Source organism: Molothrus aeneus, chromosome 4 (assembly GCF_037042795.1).
Source record: "Molothrus aeneus isolate 106 chromosome 4, BPBGC_Maene_1.0, whole genome shotgun sequence".
NCBI lineage: Eukaryota > Metazoa > Chordata > Aves > Passeriformes > Icteridae > Molothrus > Molothrus aeneus.
This window is the reverse complement of record NC_089649.1, coordinates 33,967,402-33,981,245: the sequence shown is the minus strand read 5'-3', so window position 1 is coordinate 33,981,245 and position 13,844 is coordinate 33,967,402. Positions and strand designations below refer to the sequence as shown.

Here is a 13,844-nt window from a genome sequence, read left to right as displayed (position 1 = left end):
CCCCAGAAAAGATAGAATACCTTTACCATAATTCTGCCTGGAAGGCATTTCCCTATCTACATGTACACAGTTGGGGTGGGACCCCTACAGCCCTGGTTTTTTGCTTACAAATTTCTTCCTGTTGACATTACCCCATACGCTTTGCTTGCCAGCCTGCCACTTTACTTCCTCTCTTGATTGCTGCTCATGCTTTCCTACTCCTGCTATTCCTAGTTTGAATTCTCATTACTGGATTGGCCAGCCTGTTGTCAAAATGTTTTTCTCCACTTATGTGGACAACCATCCTCTGTCCTTGTAGAATATCCCGTGATTGTTTAAAATCTAAAGCCCCATAGCCCACACCAGCTGCGCAACAAATTCTTATGGGATCTGTTACTTCCTTTTTCACCCTTCTGCCTTTCTGGAAAGATTGAGGGGAAAACTGCCTGGAGTCTCCATGCACTTGACCCCAACCCCCCCACATAATCAGCAGCATAATCAATGCTCAGTGCTTTCTTCATTGCCTCTGGTGTAATTTTTGGTGCTCGTATGGAGGAGCAGCACAGGATCATAGTCTGCAGCAGCCCTTTGCAATGTCCTGACCTGAGTCTCCAGCAGGCTGCAAACCTCCCCAAGCAGCAGCTGTGGGATTCACCTCCCCTCAGCAGGGAGCTTCCTGCTGCAAATGCCCACCAGAGGTGTCTCTGCACCTCCATTCTTTTGCTGGCTAACGTCCCTTGCAGGACAGCGCTTGTATTTGCTATTCTTATGAGAAACTATTTCAGTTAAGTGTTTTATGTATTTTACTCTTTGTTTTGTGAACAAATATGTATAAAAACATTGCTGGAGAACTAATCACACATTTTGGCTTTTTTTTGTTTTGTTTTATTAAGCTTTGTTTATTTTTGAATGTTATCCTACCAATGCCATATGGGTTAGCTGGCGATGCAAAGGCTTTTTGTACCAGTGTGATGAATAGAGGAAAGATCATGTGTGGTTTCCCTGTGCTCAGGAAGGTCAAGGAGTGATCTCAAATCAGTCTGAAAGTCTACAGAAAGATAATGGATATCAGTATTTGGTACAGGATTTGATGAAAATTATTTAAGATTACCTTTCAAGTCCAGAATTTTTACTTTAGGTTATGCCTTTTGGAAGACACCAGCCTACAAAGTTCTCCCAAACCTTGCTTCGTAACCTGTTTTAAGGCAATGAAATAAACACTATTTTAACATTGCAACTGGTTTCATGTGTGTCTTGTTTCTATTTCTTCTAGGAAATGAACCCAGGAAGTAATGTGAAAGGTCATGTGAAGCTCTGTCATAGCAGAAACTTTCTAAAAGATTGCTTTACCTGTAAGTTCTTCTTTTCTGTTGTTAAATGTTATACTGTGGTGGGAAAAAAAGACTTTATTTTAGCATTTTGACTTGCAGCTTAATTGTGAAGAAAACCTTTCCAAGTGCATTATGTGGTAACATGTGCTATTATTCACTTTCTCTATTTTAGTAAAGCCCAAACAAACATTTTCCTCTAAGTAAATAACTAAATCTCCCATTTTCTGTAAAACCTGTTAAGGTTTAGAGTCCAACAAGCAAGATTTTCGCGCTGTTTCATTACAGATTTTGCATCCACTGGGATGCATTCTAAACTGCAATTACTTGTTTTTCAGAAATTATTTTAAAAGTAAAGGGTAAAAATTATTCAAACTTGTATGAGAGTGTGAAACTACCGCTAAAAGCTCTTTGCAAAGATTTCATATGCAGGTGCCTGCTGTGACTGAGACATGTTTGGGATTCAGAGTTATTAAGTTATATGATAGTGCCCTTTACAATTGTGTCACTTGTAGCAAAGAATTTTCTTCAAGCTAAAATGAACTCATTTAATTTTGTATGTATTTCACAACAAACTCCACCTATGAATTTAAACTGTGGCTTTCATCCTGAGTCTAATTATCTACATCAAAATATTTAAATTGGGAGATGTGAACTTGCTCTCCTAGCAAAATTGCAAGAAAAATATTAAAAGATCCATTTTACACAAGGAACCAAAACCATTAAGCTTGATTTTTGACAGATTCATGTGGGTTGTGTCAGAGCTTAGAACAGAATACAGAAGTTCTTAGTCCCTGTCAAAAGATATAATTTGAAAATATGTAAATATGCCAAAAAAGTATAGCCTGAAGGAGATTGGGAGTTTGCAAGCTACAATTTCAGCAATGTGTTAATTTTTTCCCTTTTGTATGTAATTATCATAGTTGAACTATGCATCACCTAGATAGCAAGTTCTTGAAAATTATAAGGGGGAAAGCACTACTGAAAAACGTTTCAAAACTGATAAGTAGGGGTTTAATCCTTTAAAAGTAATAATTTCAGATTATTTTTGTTATCTAGCACTCTATTTTAAAGTAGCAGCAACGCCTGTACAAGGGCAGCATAGGTAATTTAGTTTGACATAAAATCTTCAACCTAATAAAAGCTTGCAACCACTAGCCCTCCACGTTTCAAGCTCCTTATGAAGCTTCAGAAAACCTGCTCATATTTATTTGATTTTCTTCAAAATGTGCTTCTTTGTCTCTTTACCACTCTGATGTAACTTGAGACAACCATAAAATAAGTACCAATATAAGCAAATCTGTTAGAAATTAAAATCTGAATTCTGCACTTTGGGTTGTAAAGTAGAAACAGAATGTCTTTATTATGTAAATATTCACAAAGTACTGGTGCAGCTTCAGCAATTGACCTGTGTTATCCTAAGTTCATTAAAATTACTCCAACATTGGAGCATTTATTTAGGTTTGTTGAAGAATCCAGATGGGCTATTTCAGGATAATTCAAGGAGACTTCTACAATTAGTCAAGGAAGAGAGAAGAAAAAGTGCTCCTCTGATAATGCTGTCTTAATAACTGAATTAGTCAGATTTTCAGTATTATTTGAGAGGTTTAATTACTTAGCATTAGTCAGGTGGATTTGCAGTATCATAACAGTAGCCTTAAAAGAACACAAATGATAAGAGATAAGATTGAGGTAGAATAGGCTAAATTATTTCAGTTTTGTCTTCTCTTTCAATTAATTGCTCTTGTTATTTTCTTCATATCTCCCTGAGAGATCCTAGTATTTTATTTTTATATGTGTGCATGTGGGTGGATGTGTATCCATTAGAGATATTTATATTCAGTGAAGATAAGACAACAGTTGGGACAAAAGTGCTTGGAAGTGACTTTGAAAAATCATAGGTGAGAACATGGAGAAAAGTCCCTGACAGGATGCAAATGCTAAGTGTTGTATTGCACACTGAGCAATAAAGTACATTTACAGCTTCCCAGACAAAAAATGCATTGTTTGAAATGCTGCAAACATGCTGGTTTTAATAGTGTGACTGCATTTGAGGACAAAATAGCAGAAAAATGTATTTTTTCCTGATCTAAAATATTTGAAACATTGTCTATTACTGTATATAGAGAATTCTGAAGTCTGGTTAAAGAGCTGGCAATATCCAATAATATTTCTTACTGTAGACTGCAATTGATTTTGTAATTCATATACTCAACCATTGTATTGGTGTAAACAGAAAAAAACAACATAGGGAGGAAAGGGATGTTGTTGTTGTTATTATAATTATTTTATGAGTACAGGTTGCTACAAGACAGAGAAATCTAGCATTTTTAACCATTACATAGTTCTAACTTATTTGTCTTTTTGCTAGAAATAATTCCATACTTCTAATTTTTATATGGATTAGAAGCTTCTCTGTTATACATTTAATGAACCTGCCAGTATTCTGAATTAATTAACTAGTGTTGTAAGATTGGCTGTCATGATGTACAGACAAGCAACAACATAACTCATTGAGATTTGTAGATTGTGACAGCAATTAATTATGAACAGTTTTGTAATTGTTATATTTTAATTTCAAAAGGAGTTTCCATGTATTATTTCTATTAATATTAGCTGGCTGACAAATCATAGCATCATAAAATGGTTTGGGTTGGAAGAGACCATAAAGATCATCCCATTCCAGTTCCCCTGCCAGAGACAGCTTCCACTGGACCAGGTTTCTCAGAGCCCCATCCAACCTGGGCTTGAACACCTCCAGGGATGGGGCAGCCACAGCTTCTCTGTGCAACCTGTTCCAGTGCCTTCCTAGCTCTGAAGAAAGAATTTCTTCCTAACATCCAATCAAAATCTCCCCTCTTTTAGTTTAAAACTCTTCCCACTTGTCTTATTTCCCACTTGTGTAAAAAGTTACTCTTCCTCTCTTTTATAAGCTCCCTTTAAGTACTGAAAAGCCACAAATAAATAAGAATCTTTTTCTACCTTCCCCCCGCAATTGGATTCTTCTATGTTCAGCTAGTCACAATCAAAGTAATATTTCAGTCCCGTGCCTAAAGATCAAAATTATACCCATCATATGTTCTGTGTAAAATAAGGAGTAGCACAAAGTCAACTGCTGTATGTTTATAGAAGAACTGGAAGTTCTAAATATGAACCAGAAGTTCTTAATATGATAGCCATTCACCTTGACAGAAATGTAAGAGTAGAAATATTCTGTTTGCACAATAAATTATTCCCATTTAGGAAAGGCATGTTTGTTGATGCACAGCATCAAGTGTTCCTCATTTTCTTTGAGTAATTCCCTTTGAGAAGGGAATCTTTGAGAACTTAGCTTTTTCTCCTATTCTTCTCATGCCCTCTGGGGGAAAAAATACATATGGAATACCTTCTCTTCATTCACAGCTACAAGGTTGGGTCAATTGTATGGAGATCCTGGTGAGAGTCCAGTGAAAGTGCAGCAAAAGAAAAGACTAAAAAAAACCCCAAAAGACACTACCAAAATCAGTAGTAAGAATTGAAGTACTGTCTATGGAAACCGGTGAACACTAACACAGGCTTTTTTTGCTGTAGAAAATTCCAGTACCTTAAGAGCACATTAATTTTCAAGGAGTGTCATGCACAGCTCTAATTAAGGTTTCACTGATCACCAGGGAGTGAATCTTCCCTGCTCTCCCTATGCCTACCTCTTGTCATTCTGAACTGAACTTAGATTTGAAATTTAATATCAGGTGTTAGCTGGCATATGTGTTCATGTCAGCTTCTGTCATTACATTCAGGGAAATACAAGTTTTAATTGTAGCATTTCTGCATACTATAAGCATCTTCCCGATCATAAGTGTGTACAAACCTAAATTGCAGAGTAAGGAGAATAGAATTATTGCAAAGGTCTTTCATGTTTTGCTTCATTACTTATTATGTAGATTTTTTTAATAAGGGGTATACTGAGGAATATAAATAGATATATCTGAAATGATGACAACAAGAAATACGACAGCTGTCCCTGTTGTTGCTTGTTAATTTGCTGTGCTGAGGTGTAATTTCATGCTTTGTTAAAATCAGACCTATTAACTATGATTTGCTGAAGGTGAAACAAGGGGACAGGCTCCATGAAGTTTCTTTGTTTTAAAAAGTATGTGGTACCTAATATTCACTGAAAGTAGTGGTCAGGGAAAAGCGTCCTGTAAGTTAAATATGTTGACACAGTAAAGAGCATTGATTAAACTAAACCATAATATTTTATTCTTTACAGTCAATATACAGTTAATATTTTCTCTAGGCATAAACTTCCTAAATCTCAGGTCACAATGCATGTGTAGACAGCAAGATGGTGCTGTAGATATCAACACAGGTGCACAGACAGCATTCGGAGTCCACCAGGCATGGCTTCGTTAGCTGCTGAACTTAAGGAAAGCTGGAGAGTTCTCTGAGATGCCTTAAAAATTAAGAGTTTGGTGGGTCCTCATGACCTAAGCAGTGCTAAAGTTGAAAAAGAGCTGATGGGGAAAAAAACACAAACAAAAGAAAAAAAATATTGGAAAGAATTCTCAGGAAGGGAAGATAAGATAGTCTGTTTCAATGAATAAAAAAATTGAGGTCCAGGGGGAGGAAAGAAAGAAAATGATACAAGATGCGAGTACCTCTGAACAATAGTTGTTATTTTTGATTGGTTTAAAGTTTTTCAAATTCAGTAGAAGAAACTTATTAGTTTATTTTCAGTGTTGTGCAAATAAATATTAATTCTATATATTTTATCATTAGTAAGTTTCTGGGTAATTATGTGTAGGTTTAGAGAATGTATGGGTAAAGTTATAAAAGTTTTGATTCCCTCATTTGGCACAGTGTGGGTACAGTATATGCTTCCAAATAGTGCAATAAGATTTGGCTTCTCAGCCTCTCTCAAGACTGAATTTGCATCTATTCCTCTTGACTGTCTTGACCATGCTGCAGAAGTAGCTTGGGAGGAAAGGAATGAGCTTTGATGTGTAGCCTGTCATTTTTAGCCTGCTTGTTACACTCATTGAATATTACTCCACACTTAGTCCTTTGACAGGAAAGGTTACCTGGGAATGAGAGCCCATGAAATTTTTTTTTCTGAGTCTGCAAGTAATTGTCCTGCAAAGAATAATGCACTTTAGAATGAGATTCTTAATGATACCAGAAAAAGTACAAAGAAAATTCTTTATTTTAACAAATTTAACAAATACACCAGTTTTAGGTGAGATGTGGTATTATGTTGTATGTCTACATCTCATATTATCTGGCTTCAAGTAGAAAACTTTATTCAGCTTCCCAGCAGACAAAAGGCTCAACTCCAGTACCAATAATTTACAGTGTGGAAGAGTTGTGTTGTCACAGAGGTGCAAGGGGGGCGTCAGGACCTCCAGAGTGCCCATAGAAGCACACTTCTTTCTGGGGAGCTCCTTTGGACCCACTGAAAGCAGAGCACTCCTGAGAAACCTCACATTGGTAGAGAAGCAACTTCCATTTATTTCCTTCATGTTGCCTAAAAATTGATGACAACAACACTGAGTGTTGTGTCTTCCTCCTCTGAAGGCAAGGTTTTAGGTGATTGTCTCAGGAAGTGTCATTCTGCAGGATTACTCTTGTTTTAGACCACTGATAGTGTTGGAAGGACTGTCATGATTGTGGCCTTCTTGTGCCTTCCACGGAGCTAGAGGATAATTATTGATTAATGTAATGGACCAAAGACAGCTCTGTTTTTATGGGCTGATTCATGTGAGAATGGGTTAAGGATTCACTGTTTCCTGGAAAAAAATGTGTAAGCTCTTGCCTCTAAACTTGAATGGGAGAGGCAAATTCATACTTCTGTAATTACTTTGATTGCAGTTTCTTGTTGTAGTCTATTTCAGGTAAACCTACACTGCATGAATCATAAGAAATTGCTAGCTAGAAAATAGTTAGAATGTCAAGAGGTGCTTTTGCTCCTCAATTAACTAGTTTAGCATTAATGTCAGGTCTGTGTAGCTGCAAGATTGAGCTGTTTTTGTTTCCTTTTTTAAATCATGTGTGCATTGTGAGAGCATTGACTTCCAGCTGTGCAGTAATCTCTGATAGCTTGTTTGTATGTTTTAGATTTTATATGATTTTTGTACCCCCCAGTCTTCAAGATACCCTCTTTGTACAGCTCTTGGTTTGTGGCTGTGACTATTAGCAGAGGGTTTGTTTAACAGAAGACAACCTGAAGAGTGACATTAGAAATTACTGTCAAACAGACAGGGAGGCAGTAGGAATACTGATGTGTTTCTGCTTTTGTGATCAATCAGTGAAAAAGCCTATATTCTAAAAGTAAATAAACAAGCAAAACTTGTCTGCTTGTGTTGCTATCTGCAGCTTTCTATTGTCTAGGAGCTGGGGGGGCATCAGCAGCTTGTGGGTTTTTTTGGTTGAATAGCCCAGCAGTGTACATAATTTGCATCATACAGAGCTGGCTAGAAGATCTTGAGAAAACAAGGTTTTGTGCACTATTGCCACCTCTCATTACTATTGCATAGGTGTTGCTGCAATCCTTGGCCTTTCCATGTTCAATTGTCTTGTTATTAGTGATACAATTGGAAAAATAGTCCTGATAGGTGGTATTTTTTGTGTATAAATAGCTAAAACTCACAGTTGCAACTGTAGTTAAGGCTATAATTTCTTAGCAGGTACACCCTGCAACATGTCTTGGTCATCTTGTTAGAGGTTGGAGACATGGCTGGACTTAGAGGTGTGTGTGATTCCTCATGTGTGTGGGGATTTCCTGCTGAGCCATCTGGCACTGCAAAAGTCAGAGAGGAATGATGAGTATTAATGTTATATTCATTTGGAAAATACCATTCCTGGAATGTTTTGCAGAAGTCATTCCTGCTAAAGTGAAAACTTCCTTTGATAAACTCATTTGTGTTAAGTGTCCAGAAAGTTAATTCCTGAGGCTGTTAGCACTGACAGCACTAATTTTCTCTGTTGATTTCAGAGCATGAAATTTGTCCAGACATCTAGCTTTGCAGAGGAGAGTTGTTGCTTTGGAAAGTAGACTGTACACACTTTATATGGCTAAGGGTTAGATTGTGTATATACACTATTTCTCCAGTGTATATCCATCAAAGAAACAGGATAGCAACAACTTCCATTTTGAAATAAACTTGGCTTTCATATTGAAATGATCCCTTGAAGAGGTGAGAGCAGTGTGCATGTTAATGAAGTAGATTAATTATCTATAATGACTCACTTTGGCTCAGTTGACAGTGGGCAGGAAGATCCTGGAGTGACCCTTACAGCCTGGGTTCCCTGGGTGCTCCCATCAGGAGTGTCTCCTGGTTCCTCCAGCTCAGTAACAGGCTGGCTGCCATCTACTCACACACGAACAGCTGAGCCTTCTCCTGTGGTGGAGGAGCCCAGCTGTAGCACTGGAAGGCTGGGGCTGAGGAGGGCTCTGCCCTCACGTGTACTGACTTGGCAGTGGCAGTGCTGGTGTGTCAGACTGGAGCTGTCTTTGTGTGAGGTGATATAATGAAGACATTTCCTGAGAGCTGACAAAATCTAACTGCATTGCTCACAAAGGGAGATTGAAAGCTGATGTTCAGCTCTTGGCAAAGCAAAATCACAGCAATTCTTTTCTGACCATAGACTGAGATTTTTTTTGTTTTGGAAGAGATTGAGTGTCTTTTAAATTATGTTGCCTTTTTTTTCTTTTTTCCCCCTAAGTAAATCATACTGTATTTTAATGGAGCTAAATATACAAAATAGAGAAGACCTATGCATAAGCAGAATTATGAGACAAAAATATATAAAAGGAAGCTATTATTATTTTTTTCCTGGAAGACTTCTCTGATGCGCAATGTTTTTAATTGTGCACATAAATAAGTTTTCAAAGATGCCACCATGAATAAGAATTGTGTTCTATTTGAGAAATGCATTTAAGTACAGCTATGCTACTCCTACTAGTATTGTTATTATTAAGTGAACGATGGTGTGTTGAACACTTTGAAGCAGACAGATGTCAACTCATCTAGAGAGATGTATTCTTAACCAGTAAAAACTAAAAATTATCTTATTAGCTCTTATAAGTCTCATCTGAGACCTAAATTTGTATTTTGCTAATGTATACGATAAACAATTTCATCAACAAAGTGTCTAAGCATCTTCTGATTCTTAATGTAATTATGACTTTAACTAAAGCCTGTAACTGAATTATTTAGGTTGATTTTAGGCTATGAGAATGCCAGCCTTTTACAATTCATGAAATGTATTCCTTACAATTTCATTTAATAGGGTCTTGCTTCCTGTTTCTGACCTACTTCTTCTGTGCATCTTTTATTACTTTATTCACTTTTCTTCTTCATCCTTCATCTCCTCCAGCTGGCTGATCTGTCTTTTTCATCAATATTTTTGCAGGTGGAAATTTTGTAGATTTCATACTGCTTAAGTGAACCTGCTGGGTGGGAGTCTCATAGTGAATGTTCATGACCTTGCAGCATTGTTAGGCTGCACCTATGTAAGTGTATAAATGTGTGTAGATATGTGTGTGTGTATATATATATTCTTACTTGATGTTAGAATAAGCCATAGCAATAGTCTCCTTTGTTTGTTGCAGGAAAAATACCCCAATACCCATGCTTAGATATTTTCAGAATTGTTATCCCTGAATGGAAGAAGAGGTGGTATTTACAGACCTAGGTTGAGCACTGGTAATATTGCAAGGAGTGTGAGGTGGAAAGGATTGCAATCATTCTTTGAAATAAGAGAATTTTTATCCTTTCTATTGTTTTTAACAAATGTAATTTTATGTTAATACAGCCTGAAAGTTTTAATTTTATTTAGACTGGGTTTCTAATTTTCTAGACATGGCACACATATAAAGAAATATTTTTTCCTGTAGGAGTGCCTGACATCTAAATATACAAAGAACATGTGGGTTGAAAATAGAGTTTTACAGTAGTAGCTTTTTTCTTTAAACACAGCTGAGTAGTTCTGTCCTTTATCCCCTATTTTCTGGTTGAAAGTTGCCTGTCAAGAAGCTGACAAGGAAAGTCACTTAAAACAAACAAACAAAAACAAACAAAAGAGGAGTGTTGGTGAAATGGAGAAATTGCACCCGTAGCTGAGCAGACAGCATAGAAAGCAGATGCTCCTGCCTGCGTCATGCCCGTAGTCATCCTCTGCCTTGAGTAAACTGGGCTCTGCAATTCAGAGAAGGGCAGCTCTCAGCTTTTTGTTACTCATGTGCTACCAGGGACTCATGCTCAGGCAACAATGGGAAATTTCAACGCTTTTCTAAAGCAAACAGTTCCAAAAATTGCAACTGTAGGGCACTTGATCTAAAAAGGGATTTGTACCTGCTATTAATTGGATCCAGGGTGGGCTGCACAGTGTGCAGCAGTAAGGGAAAATTTTTCCTTTGCGTCACAAATGCAATGAAACTCTTGACCCAGTGCCACTAATAGCTGTGGCTTAGTTGACACAGTCTTGTAGCTTTTTTAAGCTAGTGGGACTGCAACAGCTCAGGGCTGTGGGAAGTATTTCATTCTTAGCTGAGTAATAGGAGAGAACAAAACTGCTTCATTCATTGCTTTGTGTCTTACAGACAGCAGCTTTTTAGTCTTTCTGGTAAATGAACGTTACAGTATTGTAATTATAGGTCTTATTCTGTTTTGTGTCACTTCAGTTTTCCTTACTGCCAGCAAAGGAAAATCATCTAGCAAGGGGTCATTTTTAACTGCGTTTTCTATCTGAAATGAGAATTTCACTGAGATAAGAAAGCTCTGCGTTTTCGATTAAGTTGGTTTAAGTTTACTGCTTAAGCTGGAAAAGTCCAGTGGGATGAGATTTAGGTGATAAAATACCTTGTCAGGCAGCTGAAGAATATAGGAGGGAGGGAGCAAAAGCCAAGAAGGAGGAAATTCTACAATCTGTTTATGAGATAGAATATTATTCTAAGGTAAATTATTCTTAAAATACTAGTATCTACAAAGTGTTTATCAATACACAATGTTAGAAAAAAGGGCCTCAATAATTTTTATGAATATTTTAAGGTACAGACTTTGTTCAAGGTGCTTTGAGACTCATCCTTCTGGGAACCATGGAAATGGTACCTTTGCAAGATTCCCTAAAGGAATTTTTAAAATCTCCCTCCAAAAATGTTTGGCTAAAATGGAGATTCTGCTAACTTCAGAAAATACTAAGTTTCTGCTTCAAAAATATTTTCTGTTTCTAGATTTCTCTTATTTTAATCTAAACCAATTTGTTAATGTCATGAAGCATGTTTGATATCCAGTGTATCTTTTTTCTGGTAATTCTCTCTGAAGAAACAAAGGACAAATCAAGAAAATTTTCAAAGATATTCAGTGTAGATTAAATTCATCACTAGAGTGAAAAGGATAGTTTTTTAATAAGATCATAGTAGATTTTCTGGCAGTGATTTTGCTCCTGTGTTTAATGGTTGCTTTTAAATCCCAGAAGCAGATAGGTGGGAGTGGTTTCACATCTTGGAGGTGTTACAGTATAATCCTGACTTTCAGATCTGGGATATCTTTGCTGCTTAGAGGATGGGAGATGAAGACTCTTACTTTCATGAAGCTGAGCTTTATGAAATTGGGTTTTCCTTTGCCGAGTATAAATGGCATGGGAGCTGTTGCTAGTGTTTGGAAGTCACTCCCAGGGAGTCTTAAACTGTTGCACTATAAAAATGTGTCTGACAATTGATAATGTAATGGTAATCAGTAAGATGCTCAGCAGTACAAAGTAAACTTTTAATCAGTATGTGATGTGAAGAAACTACATTTATTTATAGTGCAAGGGGGATGGGTAGTAAATCTTATTTCAATCCTGAAAATGAATTTATTAGATGTTTTTCATCAGGAAATTGACAAATCTGACCCTTTGTTAATTTAGGCTCTTAATAACTACTTCTGACTCTCTTAAAAAATGCAGTTTTTCAGTGAGAAAAACAAGAAAAAAGTTACTTATATCTGAAAATATTCCTGGAAAAGATGACTTCAGAAAGTGTACTAGAGAGCAATTGTAACTTTTTTCCCTGATTGTTTTTGATTGCTATGGGCAAATGATGAAAAATCACGCTCACCAAAGGTGAAATAGCTATGTGGAGGAGGTGGGCACTCTCAAGTGCTTAGTGGAACTTAAAAGAACTATAACTGGTATTGGATCTTCTTAGGCTGGATTTTCTTCCAGTGGTTAAGTAGGAGTGTGATTACAGAACAAGTGCTTTTCATGGTATCCTCACGTTTCTTGGGACTTAACTCCAAAAAGTACTACTTTTATGTGGTATTGGTAAAAATTCAGGTTTTTATTGAAGCCTGAAAGAAGAGATAAATCAAATAGCACATTACATTTAATCTTATCTTCCAAAGCAAGGCATGCAGGCAGAGGTAAGATAAAAGTACGATCAAATTAATCTTGCAATGTTTAGAAAGCTGGTAGTGGGAGCAACACAAATATAGAATTAAATCTGTGGAAGAGGTGTGTTAATTTATAAGGAATATTATTATAATAATCTTCAGAAATACATAGGGAGAGTTGCAATGATAAGCCTGGGAGTTTATGTTGGAGGGTGCTTTTCCTTTAGGAAATAATTTTATTGACTTTTTTCTCCTGCATGTGCCCTGCTTAATTAACCACTCTTAGATGTTGAGATTCATGGAAAAGTAACAGACAAAATTACCTCCTGCTCTCCTGATTCCTTGGTCAATAAGCAAAAATCTGAATAAGTTTATTTCAGTATTGCTTTTCAAAAAATGTTCTCAAGTTTGAAAGTAAGCATTGGATCCTTCAGAACAGGAAGTTGAGGGATTTGTTTTCTGAACTGCTACAATTTAAAATGAGAAAACTGTATTGTGATAATAAACTCTAAGTTAGTATGGCAATATCCATCCAAGTATAATAACTGATTACAGAAGTAGGTAAGCATCGTAATGCCGAACTGTATTTGATTGGAAATTAATATCTTTGAACTAGTTATGTGACTCTGCCTTTGGTATACTTTCACAATTTTAAGATTCAATTGCAAAGTTAGTCCTTTTTTTTTTTTTGGTCTTTAGTTTAATAAGACTTTGACGTTCTTGTCTGGATAAAACAAAGATGGATGAATAAAAGTCTTGTGCTTGTTTAGAAGAATGCTGTATCACAGATTTCTAAACTTAATTATCTTTATTTAATCTGAAATACATTCCATGTTTGTTAAAGAAATAACTTTTTCTGATTTCATTAGCTTCTCAGGTATGTAGAGTTTCAGCCAGGGAATGTGCTTTGTTTTGAACTCAGTGACCTCTGTAAAAATGTTTAATTAACTTTTGCCAATGTCAATATAGTTCTATTATACTCAGCAGGCTGGATGAGCTCCCTCTGGTGGCTCATTTACATTGAGGTTCTGTTCTTCATAGCTGTTTACTCAGGAAAACAAGGCTGCTGACCCCAGGTATCAGTCAGGCATCAGTTCCTTCTGGGCTTACACTTTAATTGAAAAACATCAATAATTTCCTTACAGAATGAAACCAAAGCATTTAAATGCACAGGACGTTCAATTCG

At 36.5% G+C, this 13,844-nt stretch overlaps 1 protein-coding gene across 1 annotated transcript in view; it reads left to right on the top strand.

The window, feature by feature from the left end:
* The window catches only part of MARCHF1 (membrane associated ring-CH-type finger 1), a 224,302-nt gene that overhangs the window by 73,702 nt on the left and 136,756 nt on the right, over nucleotides 1-13,844 (top strand). Inside the window, exon 2 of the mRNA XM_066548244.1 lies at nucleotides 1,253-1,331. The gene's annotated coding sequence lies outside the window, so the exon portion shown is untranslated. The remainder of the gene's footprint in view (nucleotides 1-1,252; nucleotides 1,332-13,844) is intronic.